This window comes from Rhinoderma darwinii (assembly GCF_050947455.1).
Source record: "Rhinoderma darwinii isolate aRhiDar2 chromosome 2 unlocalized genomic scaffold, aRhiDar2.hap1 SUPER_2_unloc_28, whole genome shotgun sequence".
NCBI classification, from domain to species: Eukaryota; Metazoa; Chordata; class Amphibia; order Anura; family Rhinodermatidae; genus Rhinoderma; species Rhinoderma darwinii.
The window spans coordinates 1-15,765 of NW_027461694.1; the positions used below are offsets into that span (position 1 = coordinate 1).

General features: G+C 41.6%; 70 pseudogenes; all 70 read left to right on the plus strand.

Annotated features, from left to right (window-relative positions):
* Positions 1 to 213: 213 nt before the first annotated feature.
* On the plus strand, positions 214 to 332 carry LOC142676291 (5S ribosomal RNA; annotated as a pseudogene).
* Positions 333 to 399: 67 nt separating this feature from the next.
* On the plus strand, positions 400 to 518 carry LOC142675964 (5S ribosomal RNA; annotated as a pseudogene).
* Positions 519 to 585: 67 nt separating this feature from the next.
* LOC142676028 (5S ribosomal RNA) lies at positions 586 to 704 on the plus strand (annotated as a pseudogene).
* A 67-nt stretch (positions 705 to 771) lies between these two features.
* Positions 772 to 890, plus strand: LOC142676158 (5S ribosomal RNA; annotated as a pseudogene).
* Positions 891 to 957: 67 nt separating this feature from the next.
* On the plus strand, positions 958 to 1,076 carry LOC142676031 (5S ribosomal RNA; annotated as a pseudogene).
* Positions 1,077 to 1,166: 90 nt separating this feature from the next.
* On the plus strand, positions 1,167 to 1,285 carry LOC142676225 (5S ribosomal RNA; annotated as a pseudogene).
* A 67-nt stretch (positions 1,286 to 1,352) lies between these two features.
* On the plus strand, positions 1,353 to 1,471 carry LOC142676027 (5S ribosomal RNA; annotated as a pseudogene).
* A 67-nt stretch (positions 1,472 to 1,538) lies between these two features.
* LOC142676029 (5S ribosomal RNA) lies at positions 1,539 to 1,657 on the plus strand (annotated as a pseudogene).
* A 67-nt stretch (positions 1,658 to 1,724) lies between these two features.
* Positions 1,725 to 1,843, plus strand: LOC142676009 (5S ribosomal RNA; annotated as a pseudogene).
* Positions 1,844 to 1,933: 90 nt separating this feature from the next.
* Positions 1,934 to 2,052, plus strand: LOC142676135 (5S ribosomal RNA; annotated as a pseudogene).
* A 67-nt stretch (positions 2,053 to 2,119) lies between these two features.
* LOC142676316 (5S ribosomal RNA) lies at positions 2,120 to 2,238 on the plus strand (annotated as a pseudogene).
* Positions 2,239 to 2,677: 439 nt separating this feature from the next.
* On the plus strand, positions 2,678 to 2,796 carry LOC142675978 (5S ribosomal RNA; annotated as a pseudogene).
* Positions 2,797 to 2,863: 67 nt separating this feature from the next.
* On the plus strand, positions 2,864 to 2,982 carry LOC142676209 (5S ribosomal RNA; annotated as a pseudogene).
* A 67-nt stretch (positions 2,983 to 3,049) lies between these two features.
* LOC142676231 (5S ribosomal RNA) lies at positions 3,050 to 3,168 on the plus strand (annotated as a pseudogene).
* A 67-nt stretch (positions 3,169 to 3,235) lies between these two features.
* Positions 3,236 to 3,354, plus strand: LOC142675928 (5S ribosomal RNA; annotated as a pseudogene).
* A 67-nt stretch (positions 3,355 to 3,421) lies between these two features.
* Positions 3,422 to 3,540, plus strand: LOC142676274 (5S ribosomal RNA; annotated as a pseudogene).
* A 67-nt stretch (positions 3,541 to 3,607) lies between these two features.
* Positions 3,608 to 3,727, plus strand: LOC142676324 (5S ribosomal RNA; annotated as a pseudogene).
* A 67-nt stretch (positions 3,728 to 3,794) lies between these two features.
* Positions 3,795 to 3,913, plus strand: LOC142676319 (5S ribosomal RNA; annotated as a pseudogene).
* Positions 3,914 to 3,980: 67 nt separating this feature from the next.
* On the plus strand, positions 3,981 to 4,099 carry LOC142676034 (5S ribosomal RNA; annotated as a pseudogene).
* A 67-nt stretch (positions 4,100 to 4,166) lies between these two features.
* Positions 4,167 to 4,285, plus strand: LOC142676206 (5S ribosomal RNA; annotated as a pseudogene).
* Positions 4,286 to 4,351: 66 nt separating this feature from the next.
* On the plus strand, positions 4,352 to 4,470 carry LOC142676275 (5S ribosomal RNA; annotated as a pseudogene).
* A 90-nt stretch (positions 4,471 to 4,560) lies between these two features.
* Positions 4,561 to 4,679, plus strand: LOC142676061 (5S ribosomal RNA; annotated as a pseudogene).
* Positions 4,680 to 4,746: 67 nt separating this feature from the next.
* Positions 4,747 to 4,865, plus strand: LOC142676103 (5S ribosomal RNA; annotated as a pseudogene).
* Positions 4,866 to 4,932: 67 nt separating this feature from the next.
* On the plus strand, positions 4,933 to 5,051 carry LOC142676111 (5S ribosomal RNA; annotated as a pseudogene).
* A 67-nt stretch (positions 5,052 to 5,118) lies between these two features.
* On the plus strand, positions 5,119 to 5,237 carry LOC142676167 (5S ribosomal RNA; annotated as a pseudogene).
* Positions 5,238 to 5,304: 67 nt separating this feature from the next.
* On the plus strand, positions 5,305 to 5,423 carry LOC142676226 (5S ribosomal RNA; annotated as a pseudogene).
* Positions 5,424 to 5,676: 253 nt separating this feature from the next.
* On the plus strand, positions 5,677 to 5,795 carry LOC142676217 (5S ribosomal RNA; annotated as a pseudogene).
* A 67-nt stretch (positions 5,796 to 5,862) lies between these two features.
* On the plus strand, positions 5,863 to 5,981 carry LOC142676278 (5S ribosomal RNA; annotated as a pseudogene).
* A 67-nt stretch (positions 5,982 to 6,048) lies between these two features.
* LOC142676094 (5S ribosomal RNA) lies at positions 6,049 to 6,167 on the plus strand (annotated as a pseudogene).
* Positions 6,168 to 6,234: 67 nt separating this feature from the next.
* LOC142676080 (5S ribosomal RNA) lies at positions 6,235 to 6,353 on the plus strand (annotated as a pseudogene).
* A 90-nt stretch (positions 6,354 to 6,443) lies between these two features.
* On the plus strand, positions 6,444 to 6,562 carry LOC142676121 (5S ribosomal RNA; annotated as a pseudogene).
* A 67-nt stretch (positions 6,563 to 6,629) lies between these two features.
* On the plus strand, positions 6,630 to 6,748 carry LOC142675969 (5S ribosomal RNA; annotated as a pseudogene).
* Positions 6,749 to 6,815: 67 nt separating this feature from the next.
* On the plus strand, positions 6,816 to 6,934 carry LOC142676219 (5S ribosomal RNA; annotated as a pseudogene).
* Positions 6,935 to 7,001: 67 nt separating this feature from the next.
* On the plus strand, positions 7,002 to 7,120 carry LOC142675971 (5S ribosomal RNA; annotated as a pseudogene).
* Positions 7,121 to 7,373: 253 nt separating this feature from the next.
* Positions 7,374 to 7,492, plus strand: LOC142676221 (5S ribosomal RNA; annotated as a pseudogene).
* A 67-nt stretch (positions 7,493 to 7,559) lies between these two features.
* Positions 7,560 to 7,678, plus strand: LOC142675972 (5S ribosomal RNA; annotated as a pseudogene).
* A 67-nt stretch (positions 7,679 to 7,745) lies between these two features.
* On the plus strand, positions 7,746 to 7,864 carry LOC142676227 (5S ribosomal RNA; annotated as a pseudogene).
* Positions 7,865 to 8,117: 253 nt separating this feature from the next.
* LOC142676331 (5S ribosomal RNA) lies at positions 8,118 to 8,235 on the plus strand (annotated as a pseudogene).
* Positions 8,236 to 8,302: 67 nt separating this feature from the next.
* Positions 8,303 to 8,421, plus strand: LOC142676095 (5S ribosomal RNA; annotated as a pseudogene).
* Positions 8,422 to 8,488: 67 nt separating this feature from the next.
* On the plus strand, positions 8,489 to 8,607 carry LOC142676081 (5S ribosomal RNA; annotated as a pseudogene).
* A 90-nt stretch (positions 8,608 to 8,697) lies between these two features.
* LOC142676133 (5S ribosomal RNA) lies at positions 8,698 to 8,816 on the plus strand (annotated as a pseudogene).
* A 67-nt stretch (positions 8,817 to 8,883) lies between these two features.
* On the plus strand, positions 8,884 to 9,002 carry LOC142675970 (5S ribosomal RNA; annotated as a pseudogene).
* A 253-nt stretch (positions 9,003 to 9,255) lies between these two features.
* Positions 9,256 to 9,374, plus strand: LOC142676166 (5S ribosomal RNA; annotated as a pseudogene).
* Positions 9,375 to 9,441: 67 nt separating this feature from the next.
* On the plus strand, positions 9,442 to 9,560 carry LOC142676020 (5S ribosomal RNA; annotated as a pseudogene).
* Positions 9,561 to 9,813: 253 nt separating this feature from the next.
* On the plus strand, positions 9,814 to 9,932 carry LOC142676056 (5S ribosomal RNA; annotated as a pseudogene).
* A 67-nt stretch (positions 9,933 to 9,999) lies between these two features.
* On the plus strand, positions 10,000 to 10,118 carry LOC142675975 (5S ribosomal RNA; annotated as a pseudogene).
* Positions 10,119 to 10,185: 67 nt separating this feature from the next.
* Positions 10,186 to 10,304, plus strand: LOC142675922 (5S ribosomal RNA; annotated as a pseudogene).
* A 67-nt stretch (positions 10,305 to 10,371) lies between these two features.
* Positions 10,372 to 10,490, plus strand: LOC142676210 (5S ribosomal RNA; annotated as a pseudogene).
* Positions 10,491 to 10,557: 67 nt separating this feature from the next.
* On the plus strand, positions 10,558 to 10,676 carry LOC142676294 (5S ribosomal RNA; annotated as a pseudogene).
* A 67-nt stretch (positions 10,677 to 10,743) lies between these two features.
* On the plus strand, positions 10,744 to 10,862 carry LOC142676170 (5S ribosomal RNA; annotated as a pseudogene).
* Positions 10,863 to 10,929: 67 nt separating this feature from the next.
* On the plus strand, positions 10,930 to 11,048 carry LOC142676211 (5S ribosomal RNA; annotated as a pseudogene).
* A 67-nt stretch (positions 11,049 to 11,115) lies between these two features.
* On the plus strand, positions 11,116 to 11,234 carry LOC142676033 (5S ribosomal RNA; annotated as a pseudogene).
* A 67-nt stretch (positions 11,235 to 11,301) lies between these two features.
* Positions 11,302 to 11,420, plus strand: LOC142676345 (5S ribosomal RNA; annotated as a pseudogene).
* Positions 11,421 to 11,673: 253 nt separating this feature from the next.
* LOC142676155 (5S ribosomal RNA) lies at positions 11,674 to 11,792 on the plus strand (annotated as a pseudogene).
* Positions 11,793 to 11,859: 67 nt separating this feature from the next.
* Positions 11,860 to 11,978, plus strand: LOC142676145 (5S ribosomal RNA; annotated as a pseudogene).
* Positions 11,979 to 12,231: 253 nt separating this feature from the next.
* On the plus strand, positions 12,232 to 12,350 carry LOC142676164 (5S ribosomal RNA; annotated as a pseudogene).
* A 67-nt stretch (positions 12,351 to 12,417) lies between these two features.
* LOC142676322 (5S ribosomal RNA) lies at positions 12,418 to 12,536 on the plus strand (annotated as a pseudogene).
* A 253-nt stretch (positions 12,537 to 12,789) lies between these two features.
* Positions 12,790 to 12,908, plus strand: LOC142676157 (5S ribosomal RNA; annotated as a pseudogene).
* A 440-nt stretch (positions 12,909 to 13,348) lies between these two features.
* Positions 13,349 to 13,467, plus strand: LOC142676084 (5S ribosomal RNA; annotated as a pseudogene).
* Positions 13,468 to 13,534: 67 nt separating this feature from the next.
* LOC142675977 (5S ribosomal RNA) lies at positions 13,535 to 13,653 on the plus strand (annotated as a pseudogene).
* Positions 13,654 to 13,720: 67 nt separating this feature from the next.
* Positions 13,721 to 13,839, plus strand: LOC142676224 (5S ribosomal RNA; annotated as a pseudogene).
* Positions 13,840 to 13,906: 67 nt separating this feature from the next.
* LOC142675973 (5S ribosomal RNA) lies at positions 13,907 to 14,025 on the plus strand (annotated as a pseudogene).
* A 67-nt stretch (positions 14,026 to 14,092) lies between these two features.
* On the plus strand, positions 14,093 to 14,211 carry LOC142676078 (5S ribosomal RNA; annotated as a pseudogene).
* Positions 14,212 to 14,278: 67 nt separating this feature from the next.
* LOC142675995 (5S ribosomal RNA) lies at positions 14,279 to 14,397 on the plus strand (annotated as a pseudogene).
* Positions 14,398 to 14,464: 67 nt separating this feature from the next.
* Positions 14,465 to 14,583, plus strand: LOC142676233 (5S ribosomal RNA; annotated as a pseudogene).
* Positions 14,584 to 14,836: 253 nt separating this feature from the next.
* Positions 14,837 to 14,955, plus strand: LOC142676055 (5S ribosomal RNA; annotated as a pseudogene).
* A 67-nt stretch (positions 14,956 to 15,022) lies between these two features.
* On the plus strand, positions 15,023 to 15,141 carry LOC142676132 (5S ribosomal RNA; annotated as a pseudogene).
* Positions 15,142 to 15,208: 67 nt separating this feature from the next.
* On the plus strand, positions 15,209 to 15,327 carry LOC142676169 (5S ribosomal RNA; annotated as a pseudogene).
* A 67-nt stretch (positions 15,328 to 15,394) lies between these two features.
* On the plus strand, positions 15,395 to 15,513 carry LOC142676002 (5S ribosomal RNA; annotated as a pseudogene).
* Positions 15,514 to 15,580: 67 nt separating this feature from the next.
* Positions 15,581 to 15,699, plus strand: LOC142676086 (5S ribosomal RNA; annotated as a pseudogene).
* The last annotated feature ends 66 nt before the right edge of the window (positions 15,700 to 15,765 follow it).

Genomic DNA, 15,765 nt, shown 5'->3' on the forward strand with positions numbered 1-15,765 from the left:
ATAGGACTATGGATTAAGGCTTTTAATGTCAATGGACATTCTAAGCTGAATGTGCCTTCTCTCGTTAGATCGCAGAAATTACACAGCTTAACGCCTCGCTAGTACCAGTGTGGGAAACTGTCTGGGAATCCGTGGTGCGGTTGACTTTTTATTATGTCGTTTAGATTTTGTTTCACAATAGATTAAATAGGACTATGGATTAAAGCATTTAACGTCAATGGCCATTCTAAGCTGAATGTGCCTGCTCTCGTCAGATCGTAAAAGTTACACAGCTTAAGGCCTCGCTAGTACCAGTGTGGGAGACTGTCTGGGAATCCGTGGTGCGGTTGAATTTTTATTATGTCGTTTAGATTTTGTTTCACAATCGATTAAAAAGGACTATGGATTAAAGCATTTAATGTCAATGGCCATTCTAAGCTGAATGTCCCTGCTCTCATCAGATCGCAGAAGTTACACAGTTTAAGGCCTCGCTAGTACCAGTGTGGGAGACTGTCTGGGAATCCGTGGTGCGGTTGACTTCTTATTATGTCGTTTAGATTTTGTTTCACAATCGATTAAAAAGGACTATGGATTAAAGCATTTAATGTCAATGGCCATTCTAAGCTGAATGTGCCTGCTCTCGTCAGATCGCAGAAGTTACACAGCTTAAGGCCTCGCTAGTACCAGTGTGGGAGACTGTCTGAGAATCCGTGGTGCGGTTGACTTTTTATTATGTAGTTTAGATTTTGTTTCACAATAGATTAAATAGGACTATGGATTAAAGCATTTAATGTCAATGGCCATTCAAAGCTGAATGTGCCTGCTCTCGTCAGAACGCAGAAGTTACACAGCTTAAGGCCTCGCTAGTACTAGTGTGGGAGACTGTCTGGGAATCCGTGGTGCGGTTGAATTTTTATTATGTCGTTTAGATTTTGTTTCACAATCGATTAAAAAGGACTATGGATTAAAGCATTTAATGTCAATGGCCATTCTAAGCTGAATGTCCCTGCTCACGTCAGATCGCAGAAGTTACACAGCTTAAGGCCTCGCTAGTACCAGTGTGGGAGACTGTTTGGGAATCCGTGGTGCGGTTGACTTTTTATTATGTTGTTTAGATTTTGTTTCACAATAGATTAAATAGGACTATGGATTAAGGCTTTTAATGTCAATGGATTAAGGCTTTTAATGTCAATGGCCATTCTAAGCTGAATGTGCCTGCTCTCGTCAGATCGCAGAAGTTACACAGCTTAAGGCCTCGCTAGTACCAGTGTGGGAGACTGTCTGGGAATCCGTGGTGAGGTTGAATTTTTATTATGTCGTTTAGATTTTGTTTCACAATCGATTAAAAAGGACTATGGATTAAAGCATTTAATGTCAATGGCCATTCTAAGCTGAATGTCCCTGCTCTCGTCAGATCGCAGAAGTTACACAGTTTAAGGCCTCGCTAGTACCAGTGTGGGAGACTGTCTGGGAATCCGTGGTGCGGTTGACTTTTTATTATGTCGTTTAGATTTTGTTTCACAATCGATTAAAAAGGACTATGGATTAAAGCATTTAATGTCAATGGCCATTCTAAGCTGAATGTGCCTGCTCTCGTCAGATCGCAGAAGTTACACAGCTTAAGGCCTCGCTAGTACCAGTGTGGGAGACTGTCTGAGAATCCGTGGTGCGGTTGACTTTTTATTATGTAGTTTAGATTTTGTTTCACAATAGATTAAATAGGACTATGGATTAAAGCATTTAATGTCAATGGCCATTCAAAGCTGAATGTGCCTGCTCTCGTCAGAACGCAGAAGTTACACAGCTTAAGGCCTCGCTAGTACCAGTGTGGGAGACTGTCTGGGAATCCGTGGTGCGGTTGACTTTTTATTATGTTGTTTAGATTTTGTTTCACAATAGATTAAATAGGACTATGGATTAAGGCTTTTAATGTCAATGGATTAAGGCTTTTAATGTCAATGGCCATTCTAAGCTGAATGTGCCTGCTCTCGTCAGATCGCAGAAGTTACACAGCTTAAGGCCTCGCTAGTACCAGTGTGGGAGACTGTCAGGGAATCCGTGGTGCGTTTGACTTTTTATTATGTCGTTTAGATTTTGTTTCACAATCGATTAAAGAGGACTATGGATTAAAGCATTTAATGTAAATGGCCATTCTAAGCTGAATGTGCCTGCTCTCGTTAGATCGCAGAAGTTACACAGCTTAACGCCTCGCTAGTACCAGTGTGGGAGACTGTCTGGGAATCCGTGGTGCGGTTGACTTTTTATTATGTCGTTTAGATTTTGTTTCACAATAGATTAAATAGGACTATGGATTAAAGCATTTAATGTCAATGGCCATTCTAAGATGAATGTGCCTGCTCTCGTCAGTTCGCAGAAGTTACACAGCTTAAGGCCTCGCTAGTACCAGTGTGGGAGACTGTCTGGGAGTCCGTGGTGCGGTTAACTTTTTATTATGTTGTTTAGATTTTGTTTCACAATAGATTAAATAGGACTATGGATTAAGGCTTTTAATGTAAATGGCTATTCTAAGCTTAATGTGCCTGCTCTCGTCAGATCGCAGAAGTTACACAGCTTAAGGCCTCGCTAGTACCAGTGTGGGAGACTGTCTATGAATCCGTGGTGCGGTTGACTTTTTATTATGTTGTTTAGATTTTGTTTTACAATAGATTAAATAGGACTATGGATTAAGGCTTTTAATGTCAATGGCCATTCTAAGCTGAATGTGCCTGCTCTCGTCAGATCGCAGAAGTTACACAGCTTAAGGCCTCGCTAGTACCAGTGTGGGTGACTGTCTGGGAATCCGTGGTGCGTTTGACTTTTTATTATGTCGTTTAGATTTTGTTTCACAATCGATTAAAAAGGACTATGGATTAAAGCATTTAATGTCAATGGCCATTCTAAGCTGAATGTGCCTGCTCTCGTTAGATCGCAGAAGTTACACAGCTTAACGCCTCGCTAGTACCAGTGTGGGAGACTGTCTGGGAATCCGTGGTGCGGTTGACTTTTTATTATGTCGTTTAGATTTTGTTTCACAATAGATTAAATAGGACTATGGATTAAAGCATTTAAAGTCAATGGCCATTCTAAGCTGAATGTGCCTGCTCTCGTCAGTTCGCAGAAGTTACACAGCTTAAGGCCTCGCTAGTACCAGTGTGGGAGACTGTCTGGGAGTCCGTGGTGCGGTTGAATTTTTATTATGTCGTTTAGATTTTGTTTCACAATCGATTAAAAAGGACTATGGATTAAAGCATTTAATGTCAATGGCCATTCTAAGCTGAATGTCCCTGCTCTCGTCAGATCGCAGAAGTTACACAGCTTAAGGCCTCGCTAGTACCAGTGTGGGAGACTGTCTGGGAATCCGTGGTGCGGTTGACTTTTTATTATGTTGTTTAGATTTTGTTTCACAATCGATTAAAAAGGACTATGGATTAAAGCATTTAATGTCAATGGCCATTCTAAGCTGAATGTGCCTGCTCTCGTTAGATCGCAGAAGTTACACAGCTTAACACCTCGCTAGTACCAGTGTGGGAGACTGTCTGGGAATCCGTGGTGCGGTTGACTTTTTATTATGTCGTTTAGATTTTGTTTCACAATAGATTAAATTGGACTATGGATTAAAGCGTTTTACGTCGATGGCCATTCTAAGCTGAATGTGCCTGCTCTCGTCAGATCGCAGAAGTTACACAGCGTAAGGCCTCGCTAGTACCAGTGTGGGAGACTTGTCTGGGAATCCGTGGTGCGGTTGACTTTTTATTATGTCGTTTAGATTTTGTTTCACAATCGATTAAAAAGGACTATGGATTAAAGCATTTAATGTCAATGGCCATTCTAAGCTGAATGTGCCTGATCTCGTTAGATCGCAGAAGTTACACAGCTTAACGCCTCGCTAGTACCAGTGTGGGAGACTGTCTGGGAATCCGTGGTGCGGTTGACTTTTTATTATGTCGTTTAGATTTTGTTTCACAATAGATTAAATAGGACTATGGATTAAAGCATTTAACATCAATGGCCATTCTAAGCTGAATGTGCCTGCTCTCGTCAGATCGCAGAAGTTACACAGCTTAAGGCCTCGCTAGTACCAGTGTGGGAGACTGTCTGGGAATCCGTGGTGCGGTTGAATTTTTATTATGTCGTTTAGATTTTGTTTCACAATCGATTAAAAAGGACTATGGATTAAAGCATTTAATGTCAATGGCCATTCTAACCTGAATGTCCCTGCTCTCGTCAGATCGCAGAAGTTACACAGCTTAAGGCCTTGCTAGTACCAGTGTGGGAGACTGTCTGGGAATCCGTGGTGCGGTTGACTTTTTATTATGTCGTTTAGATTTTGTTTCACAATCGATTAAAAGGACTATGGATTAAAGCATTTAATGTCAATGGCCTTTCTAAGCTGAATGTGCCTGCTCTCGTCAGATTGCAGAAGTTACACAGCTTAAGGCCTCGCTAGTACCAGTGTGGGAGACTGTCTGAGAATCCGTGGTGCGGTTGACTTTTTATTATGTAGTTTAGATTTTGTTTCACAATAGATTAAATAGGACTATGGATTAAGGCTTTTAATGTCAATGGATTAAGGCTTTTAATGTCAATGGCCATTCTAAGCTGAATGTGCCTGCTCTCGTCAGATCGCAGAAGTTACACACCTTAAGGCCTCGCTAGTACCAGTGTGGGAGACTGTCTGGGAATCCGTGGTGCGGTTGACTTTTCATTATGTCGTTTAGATTTTGTTTCACAATAGATTAAATAGGACTATGGATTAAAGCATTTAACGTCAATGGCCATTCTAAGCTGAATGTCTCTGCTCTCGTCAGATCGCAGAAGTTACACAGCTTAAGGCCTCGCTAGTACCAGTGTGGGAGACTGTCTGGGAATCCGTGGTGCGGTTGACTTTTTATTATGTAGTTTAGATTTTGTTTCACAATCGATTAAAAAGGACTATGGATTAAAGCATTTAATGTCAATGGCCATTCTAAGCTGAATGTCCCTGCTCTCGTCAGATCGCAGAAGTTACACAGCTTAAGGCCTCGCTAGTACCAGTGTGGGAGACTGTCTGGGAATCCGTGGTGCGGTTAACTTTTTATTATGTTGTTTAGATTTTGTTTCACAATAGATTAAATAGGACTATGGATTAAGGCTTTTAATGTCAATGGCCATTCTAACCTTAATGTGCCTGCTCTCGTCAGATCGCAGAAGTTACACAGCTTAAGGCCTCGCTAGTACCAGTGTGGGAGACTGTCTGGGAATCCGTGGTGCGGTTGACTTTTTATTATGTTGTTTAGATTTTGTTTTACAATAGATTAAATAGGACTATGGATTAAGGCTTTTAATGTCAATGGCCATTCTAAGCTGAATGTGCCTGCTCTCGTTAGATCGCAGAAGTTACACAGCTTAACGCCTCGCTAGTACCATTGTGGGAGACTGTCTGGGAATCCGTGGTGCGGTTGACTTTTTATTATGTCGTTTAGATTTTGTTTCACAATAGATTAAATAGGACTATGGATTAAAGCACTTAAAGTCAATGGCCATTCTAAACTGAATGTGCCTGCTCTCGTCAGTTCGCAGAAGTTACACAGCTTAAGGCCTCGCTAGTACCAGTGTGGGAGACTGTCTGGGAGTCCGTGGTGCGGTTGAATTTTTATTATGTCGTTTAGATTTTGTTTCACAATCGATTAAAAAGGACTATGGATTAAAGCATTTAATGTCAATGGCCATTCTAAGCTGAATGTCCCTGCTCTCGTCAGATCGCAGAAGTTGCACAGCTTAAGGCCTCGCTAGTACCAGTGTGGGAGACTGTCTGGGAGTCCGTGGTGCGGTTGACTTTTTATTATGTCGTTTAGATTTTGTTTCACAATCGATTAAAAAGAACTATGGATTAAAGCATTTAATGTCAATGGCCATTCTAAGCTGAATGTCCCTGCTCTCGTTAGATCGCAGAAGTTACACAGCTTAACGCCTCGCTAGTACCAGTGTGGGAGACTGTCTGGGAATCCGGGGTGCAGTTGACTTTTTATTATGTCGTTTAGATTTTGTTTCACAATAGATTAAATAGGACTATGGATTAAAGCGTTTTATGTCAATGGCCATTCTAAGCTGAATGTGCCTGCTCTCGTCAGATCGCAGAAGTTACACAGCTTAAGGCCTCACTAGTACCAGTGTGGGAGACTGTCTGGGAATCCGTGGTGCGGTTGAATTTTTATTATGTCGTTTAGATTTTGTTTCACAATCGATTAAATAGGACTATGGATTAAAGCATTTAATGTCAATGGCCATTCTAAGCTGAATGTCCCTGCTCTCGTCAGATCGCAGACGTTACACAGCTTAAGGCCTCGCTAGTACCAGTGTGGGAGACTGTCTGGGAATCCGTGGTGCGGTTGACTTTTTATTATGTTGTTTAGATTTTGTTTCACAATAGATTAAATAGGACTATGGATTAAGGCTTTTAATGTCAATGGATTAAGGCTTTTAATGTCAATGGCCATTCTAAGCTGAATGTGCCTGCTCTCGTCAGATCGCAGAAGTTACACAGCTTAAGGCCTCGCTAGTACCAGTGTGGGAGACTGTCTGGGAATCCGTGGTGCGGTTGACTTTTTATTATGTAGTTTAGATTTTGTTTCACAATCGATTAAAAAGGACTATGGATTAAAGCATTTAATGTCAATGGCCATTCTAAGCTGAATGTCCCTGCTCTCATCAGATCGCAGAAGTTACACAGCTTAAGGCCTTGCTAGTACCAGTGTGGGAGACTGTCTGGGAATCCGTGGTGCGGTTGACTTTTTATTATGTCGTTTAGATTTTGTTTCACAATCGATTAAAAAGGACTATGGATTAAAGCATTTAATGTCAATGGCCATTCCAAGCTGAATGTCCCTGCTCTCGTCAGATCGCAGAAGTTACACAGCTTAAGGCCTCGCTAGTACCAGTGTGGGAGACTGTCTGGGAATCCGTGGTGCGGTTAACTTTTTATTATGTTGTTTAGATTTTGTTTCACAATAGATTAAATAGGACTATGGATTAAGGCTTTTAATGTCAATGGCCATTCTAAGCTTAATGTGCCTGCTCTCGTCAGATCGCAGAAGTTACACAGCTTAAGGCCTCGCTAGTACCAGTGTGGGAGACTGTCTGGGAATCCGTGGTGCGGTTGACTTTTTATTATGTAGTTTAGATTTTGTTTCACAATCGATTAAAAAGGACTATGGATTAAAGCATTTAATGTCAATGGCCATTCTAAGCTGAATGTGCCTGCTCTCGTCAGGTTGCAGAAGTTACAGAGATTAAGGCCTCGCTAGTACCAGTGTGGGAGACTGTCTGGGAATACGTGGTGCGGTTGAATTTTTATTATGTCGTTTAGATTTTGTTTCACAATCGATTAAAAAGGACTATGGATTAAAGCATTTAATGTCAATGGCCATTCCAAGCTGAATGTCCCTGCTCTCGTCAGATCGCAGAAGTTACACAGCTTAAGGCCTCGCTAGTACCAGTGTGGGAGACTGTCTGGGAATCCGTGGTGCGGTTAACTTTTTATTATGTTGTTTAGATTTTGTTTCACAATAGATTAAATAGGACTATGGATTAAGGCTTTTAATGTCAATGGCCATTCTAAGCTTAATGTGCCTGCTCTCGTCAGATCGCAGAAGTTACACAGCTTAAGGCCTCGCTAGTACCAGTGTGGGAGACTGTCTGGGAATCCGTGGTGCGGTTGACTTTTTATTATGTTGTTTAGATTTTGTTTTACAATAGATTAAATAGGACTATGGATTAAGGCTTTTAAAGTCAATGGCCATTCTAAGCTGAATGTGCCTGCTCTCGTTAGATCGCAGAAGTTACACAGCTTAACGCCTCGCTAGTACCATTGTGGGAGACTGTCTGGGAATCCGTGGTGCGGTTGACTTTTTATTATGTCGTTTAGATTTTGTTTCACAATAGATTAAATAGGACTATGGATTAAAGCACTTAAAGTCAATGGCCATTCTAAACTGAATGTGCCTGCTCTCGTCAGTTCGCAGAAGTTACACAGCTTAAGGCCTCGCTAGTACCAGTGTGGGAGACTGTCTGGGAGTCCGTGGTGCGGTTGAATTTTTATTATGTCGTTTAGATTTTGTTTCACAATCGATTAAAAAGGACTATGGATTAAAGCATTTAATGTCAATGGCCATTCTAAGCTGAATGTCCCTGCTCTCGTCAGATCGCAGAAGTTGCACAGCTTAAGGCCTCGCTAGTACCAGTGTGGGAGACTGTCTGGGAATCCGGGTGCAGTTGACTTTTTATTATGTCGTTTAGATTTTGTTTCACAATAGATTAAATAGGACTATGGATTAAAGCGTTTTATGTCAATGGCCATTCTAAGCTGAATGTGCCTGCTCTCGTCAGATCGCAGAAGTTACACAGCTTAAGGCCTCACTAGTACCAGTGTGGGAGACTGTCTGGGAATCCGTGGTGCGGTTGAATTTTTATTATGTCGTTTAGATTTTGTTTCACAATCGATTAAATAGGACTATGGATTAAAGCATTTAATGTCAATGGCCATTCTAAGCTGAATGTCCCTGCTCTCGTCAGATCGCAGACGTTACACAGCTTAAGGCCTCGCTAGTACCAGTGTGGGAGACTGTCTGGGAATCCGTGGTGCGGTTGACTTTTTATTATGTTGTTTAGATTTTGTTTCACAATAGATTAAATAGGACTATGGATTAAGGCTTTTAATGTCAATGGATTAAGGCTTTTAATGTCAATGGCCATTCTAAGCTGAATGTGCCTGCTCTCGTCAGATCGCAGAAGTTACACAGCTTAAGGCCTCGCTAGTACCAGTGTGGGAGACTGTCTGGGAATCCGTGGTGCGGTTGACTTTTTATTATGTAGTTTAGATTTTGTTTCACAATCGATTAAAAAGGACTATGGATTAAAGCATTTAATGTCAATGGCCATTCTAAGCTGAATGTCCCTGCTCTCATCAGATCGCAGAAGTTACACAGCTTAAGGCCTTGCTAGTACCAGTGTGGGAGACTGTCTGGGAATCCGTGGTGCGGTTGACTTTTTATTATGTCGTTTAGATTTTGTTTCACAATCGATTAAAAAGGACTATGGATTAAAGCATTTAATGTCAATGGCCATTTTAAGCTGAATGTGCCTGCTCTCGTCAGATTGCAGAAGTTACAGAGATTAAGGCCTCGCTAGTACCAGTGTGGGAGACTGTCTGGGAATCCGTGGTGCGGTTAACTTTTTATTATGTTGTTTAGATTTTGTTTCACAATAGATTAAATAGGACTATGGATTAAGGCTTTTAATGTCAATGGCCATTCTAAGCTGAATGTCCCTGCTCTCGTCAGATCGCAGAAGTTGCACAGCTTAAGGCCTCGCTAGTACCAGTGTGGGAGACTGTCTGGGAATCCGTGGTGCGGTTGACTTTTTATTATGTAGTTTAGATTTTGTTTCACAATCGATTAAAAAGGACTATGGATTAAAGCATTTAATGTCAATGGCCATTCCAAGCTGAATGTCCCTGCTCTCATCAGATCGCAGAAGTTACACAGCTTAAGGCCTCGCTAGTACCAGTGTGGGAGACTGTCTGGGAATCCGTGGTGCGGTTGACTTTTTATTATGTCGTTTAGATTTTGTTTCACAATCGATTAAAAAGGACTATGGATTAAAGCATTTAATGTCAATGGCCATTTTAAGCTGAATGTGCCTGCTCTCGTCAGATTGCAGAAGTTACAGAGATTAAGGCCTCGCTAGTACCAGTGTGGGAGACTGTCTGGGAATCCGTGGTGCGGTTGAATTTTTATTATGTCGTTTAGATTATGTTTCACAATCGATTAAAAAGGACTATGGATTAAAGCATTTAATGTCAATGGCCATTCTAAGCTGAATGTTCCTGCTCTCGTCAGATCGCAGAAGTTACACAGCTTAAGGCCTCGCTAGTACCAGTGTGGGAGACTGTCTGGGAATCCGTGGTGCGGTTAACTTTTTATTATGTTGTTTAGATTTTGTTTCACAATAGATTAAATAGGACTATGGATTAAGGCTTTTAATGTCAATGGCCATTCTAAGCTTAATGTGCCTGCTCTCGTCAGATCGCAGAAGTTACACAGCTTAAGGCCTCGCTAGTACCAGTGTGGGAGACTGTCTGGGAATCCGTGGTGCGGTTGACTTTTTATTATGTTGTTTAGATTTTGTTTTACAATAGATTAAATAGGACTATGGATTAAGGCTTTTAATGTCAATGGCCATTCTAAGCTGAATGTGCCTGCTCTCGTCAGACCGCAGAAGTTACACAGCTTAAGGCCTCGCTAGTACCAGTGTGGGAGACTGTCTGGGAATTCGTGGTGCGGTTGACTTTTTATTATGTCGTTTAGATTTTGTTTCACAATCGATTAAAAAGGACTATGGATTAAAGCATTTAATGTCAATGGCCATTCTAAGCTGAATGTGCCTGCTCTCGTTAGATCGCAGAAGTTACACAGCTTAACGCCTCGCTAGTACCAGTGTGGGAGACTGTCTGGGAATCCGTGGTGCGGTTGACTTTTTATTATGTTGTTTAGATTTTGTTTCACAATAGATTAAATAGGACTATGGATTAAAGCATTTAAAGTCAATGGCCATTCTAAGCTGAATGTGCCTGCTCTCGTCAGTTCGCAGAAGTTACACAGCTTAAGGCCTCGCTAGTACCAGTGTGGGTGACTGTCTGGGAGTCCGTGGTGTGGTTGAATTTTTATTATGTCGTTTAGATTTTGTTTCACAATCGATTAAAAAGGACTATGGATTAAAGCATTTAATGTCAATGGCCATTCTAAGCTGAATGTCCCTGCTCTCGTCAGTTCGCAGAAGTTACACAGCTTAAGGCCTCGCTAGTACCAGTGTGGGAGACTGGCTGGGAATCCGTGGTGCGGTTGACTTTTTATTATGTCGTTTAGATTTTGTTTCACAATCGATTAAAAAGGACTATGGATTAAAGCATTTAATGTCAATGGCCATTCTAAGCTGAATGTGCCTGCTCTCGTTAGATCGCAGAAGTTACACAGCTTAACGCCTCGCTAGTACCAGTGTGGGAGACTGTCTGGGAATCCGTGGTGCGGTTGACTTTTTATTATGTCGTTTAGATTTTGTTTCACAATAGATTAAATAGGACTATGGATTAAAGCGTTTTACGTCAATGGCCATTCTAAGCTGAATGTGCCTGCTCTCGTCAGATCGCAGAAATTACACAGCTTAAGGCCTCGCTAGTACCAGTGTGGGAGACTGTCTGGGAATCCGTGGTGCGGTTGAATTTTTATTATGTCGTTTAGATTTTGTTTCACAATCGATTAAAAAGGACTGTGGATTAAAGCATTTAATGTCAATGGCCATTCTAAGCTGAATGTCCCTGCTCTCGTCAGATCGCAGAAGTTACACAGCTTAAGGCCTCGCTAGTACTAGTGTGGGAGACTGTCTGGGAATCCGTGGTGCGGTTGACTTTTTATTATGTCGTTTAGATTTTGTTTCACAATCGATTAAAAAGGACTATGGATTAAAGCATTTAATGTAAATGGCCATTCTAAGCTGAATGTCCCTGCTCTCGTTAGATCGCAGAAGTTACACAGCTTAACGCCTCGCTAGTACCAGTGTGGGAGACTGTCTGGGAATCCGTGGTGCGGTTGACTTTTTATTATGTCGTTTAGATTTTGTTTCACAATAGATTAAATAGGACTATGGATTAAAGCATTTAACGTCAATGGCCATTCTAAGCTGAATGTGCCTGCTCTCGTCAGATCGCAGAAGTTACACAGCTTAAGGCCTCGCTAGTACCAGTGTGGGAGACTGTCTGGGAATCCGTGGTGTGGTTGAATTTTTATTATGTCGTTTAGATTTTGTTTCACAATCGATTAAAAAGGACTATGGATTAAAGCATTTAATGTCAATGGCCATTCTAAGCTGAATGTGCCTGCTCTCGTCAGATCGCAGAAGTTACACAGCTTAAGGCCTCGCTAGTACCAGTGTGGGAGACTGTCTGGGAATCCGTGGTGCGGTTGACTTTTTATTATGTCGTTTAGATTTTGTTTCACAATCGATTAAAAAGGACTATGGATTAAAGCATTTAATATCAATGACCATTTTAAGCTGAATGTGCCTGCTCTCGTCAGATCGCAGAAGTTACACAGCTTAGGGCCTCGCTAGTACCAGTGTGGGAGACTGTCTGGGAATCCATGGTGCGGTTGACTTTTAATTATGCCGTTTAGATTTTGTTTCACAATAGATTAAATAGGACTATGGATTAAAGCATTTAACGTCAATGGCCATTCTAAGCTGAATGTGCCTGCTCTCGTCAGAACGCAGAAGTTACACTGCTTAAGGCCTCGCTAGTACCAGTGTGGGAGACTGTCTGGGAATCCGTGGTGCGGTTGAAATTTTATTATGTCGTTTAGATTTTGTTTCACAATCGATTAAATAGGACTATGGATTAAAGGATTTAACGTCAAAGGCCATTCTAAGCTGAATGTGCCTGCTCTCGTCAGATTGCAGAAGTTACACAGCTTAAGGCCTCGCTAGTACCAGTGTGGGAGACTGTCTGGGAATCCGTGGTGCGGTTGAATTTTTATTATGTCGTATAGATTTTGTTTCACAATCGATTAAAAAGGACTATGGATTAAAGCATTTAATGTCAATGGCCATTCTAATCTGAATGTCCCTGCTCTCGTCAGATCGCAGAAGTTACACAGCTTAAGGCCTCGCTAGTACCAGTGTGTGAGACTGTCTGGGAATCCGTGGTGCGGTTGCCTTTTTATTATGTTGTTTAGATTTTGTTTCACAATAGATTAAATAGGACTATGGATTAAGGCTTTTAATGTCAATGGCCATTCTAAGCTGAATGTGCCTGCTCTCGTCAGATCGCAGAAGTTACACAGCTTAAGGCCTCGCTAGTACCAGTGTGGGAGACTGTCTGGGAATCCGTGGTGCGGTTGACTTTTTATTATGTCGTTTAGATTTTGTTTCACAATCGATTAAAAAGGACTATGGATTAAAGCATTTAATGTCAATGGCCATTCTAAGCTGAATGTGCCTGCTCTCGTTAGATCGCAGAAGTTACACAGCGTAACGCCTCGCTAGTACCAGTGTTGGAGACTGTCTGGGAATCCGTGGTGCGGTTGACTTTTTATTATGTCGTTTAGATTTTGTTTCACAATAGATTAAATAGGACTATGGATTAAAGCATTTAACGTCAATGGCCATTCTAAGCTGAATGTGTCTGCTCTCGTCAGATCGCAGAAGTTACACAGCTGAAGGCCTCGCTAGTACCAGTGTGGGAGACTGTCTGCAAAATCCGTGGTGCGGTTGACTTTTTATTATGTCGTTTAGATTTTGTTTCACAATCGATTAAAAAGGACTATGGATTAAAGCATTTAATGTCAATGGCCATTCTAAGCTGAATGTGCCTGCTCTCGTCAGATCGCAGAAGTTACACAGCTTAAGGCCTCGCTAGTACCAGTGTGGGAGACTGTCTGGGAATCCGTGGTGCGGTTGACTTTTTATTATGTCGTTTAGATTTTGTTTCACAATCGATCAAAAAGGACTATGGATTAAAGCATTTAATGTCAATGGCCATTCTAAGCTGAATGTGCCTGCTCTCGTCAGATCGCAGAAGTTACACAGCTTAGGGCCTCGCTAGTACCAGTGTGGGAGACTGTTTGGGAATCCGTGGTGCAGTTGACTTTTTATTATGTCGTTTAGATTTTGTTTCACAATCGATTAAAAAGGACTATGGATTAAAGCATTTAATGTCAATGGCCATTTTAAGCTGAATGTGCCTGCTCTCGTCAGATCACAGAAGTTACACAGCTTAGGGCCTCGCTAGTACCAGTGTGGGAGACTGTCTGGGAATCCGTGGTGCGGTTGACTTTTTATTATGTCGTTTAGATTTTGTTTCACAATAGATTAAATAGGACTATGGATTAAAGCATTTAATGTCAATGGCCATTCTAAGCTGAATGTGCCTGCTCTCGTCAGAACGCAGAAGTTACACAGCTTAAGGCCTCGCTAGTACCAGTGTGGGAGACTGTCTGGGAATCCGTGGTGCGGTTGACTTTTTATTATGTCGTTTAGATTTTGTTTCACAATCGATTAAAAAGGACTATGGATTAAAGCATTTAATGTCAATGGCCATTTTAAGCTGAATGTGCCTGCTCTCGTCAGATCGCAGAAGTTACACAGCTTAGGGCCTCGCTAGTACCAGTGTGGGAGACTGTCTGGGAATCCGTGGTGCGGTTGACTTTTTATTATGTCGTTTAGATTTTGTTTCACAATAGATTAAATAGGACTATGGATTAAAGCATTTAACGTCAATTGCCATTCTAAGCTGAATGTGTCTGCTCTCGTCAGATCGCAGAAGTTACACAGCTTAAGGCCTCGCTAGTACCAGTGTGGGAGACTGTCTGGGAATCCGTGGTGCGGTTGACTTTTTATTATGTAGTTTAGATTTTGTTTCACAATCGATTAAAAAGGACTATGGATTAAAGCATTTAATGTCAATGGCCATTCCAAGCTGAATGTCCCTGCTCTCATCAGATCGCAGAAGTTACACAGCTTAAGGCCTCGCTAGTACCAGTGTGTGAGACTGTCTGGGAATCCGTGGTGCGGTTGACTTTCTATTATGTCGTTTAGATTTTGTTTCACAATCGATTAAAAAGGACTATGGATTAAAGCATTTAATGTCAATGGCCATTTTAAGCTGAATGTGCCTGCTCTCGTCAGATTGCAGAAGTTACAGAGATTAAGGCCTCGCTAGTACCAGTGTGGGAGACTGTCTGGGAATCCGTGGTGCGGTTGAATTTTTATTATGTCGTTTAGATTTTGTTTCACAATCGATTAAAAAGGACTATGGATTAAAGCATTTAATGTCAATGGCCATTCTAAGCTGAATGTTCCTGCTCTCGTCAGATCGCAGAAGTTACACAGCTTAAGGCCTCGCTAGTACCAGTGTGGGAGACTGTCTGGGAATCCGTGGTGCGGTTAACTTTTTATTATGTTGTTTAGATTTTGTTTCACAATAGATTAAATAGGACTATGGATTAAGGCTTTTAATGTCAATGGCCATTCTAAGCTTAATGTGCCTGCTCTCGTCAGATCGCAGAAGTTACACAGCTTAAGGCCTCGCTAGTATCAGTGTGGGAGACTGTCTGGGAATCCGTGGTGCGGTTGACTTTTTATTATGTTGTTTAGATTTTGTTTTACAATAGATTAAATAGGACTATGGATTAAGGCTTTTAATGTCAATGGCCATTCTAAGCTGAATGTGCCTGCTCTCGTCAGACCGCAGAAGTTACACAGCTTAAGGCCTCGCTAGTACCAGTGTGGGAGACTGTCTGGGAATTCGTCGTGCGGTTGACTTTTTATTATGTCGTTTAGATTTTGTTTCACAATCGATTAAAAAGGACTATGGATTAAAGCATTTAATGTCAATGGCCATTCTAAGCTGAATGTGCCTGCTCTCGTTAGATCGCAGAAGTTACACAGCTTAAGGCCTCGCTAGTACCAGTGTGGGAGACTGTCTGGGAATCCGTGGTGCGGTAGACTTTATATTATGTCGTTTAGATTTTGTTTCATAATCGATTAAAAAGGACTATGGATTAAAGCATTTAATGTTAATGGCCATTCTAAGCTGAATGTGCCTGCTCTCGTCAGATCGCAGAAGTTACACAGCTTAAGGCCTCGCTAGTACCAGTGTGGGAGACTGTCTGGGAATCCGTGGTGCGGTTGCCTTTTTATTATGTCGTTTAGATTTTGTTTCACAATCGATTAAAAAGGACTATGGATTAAAGCATTTAA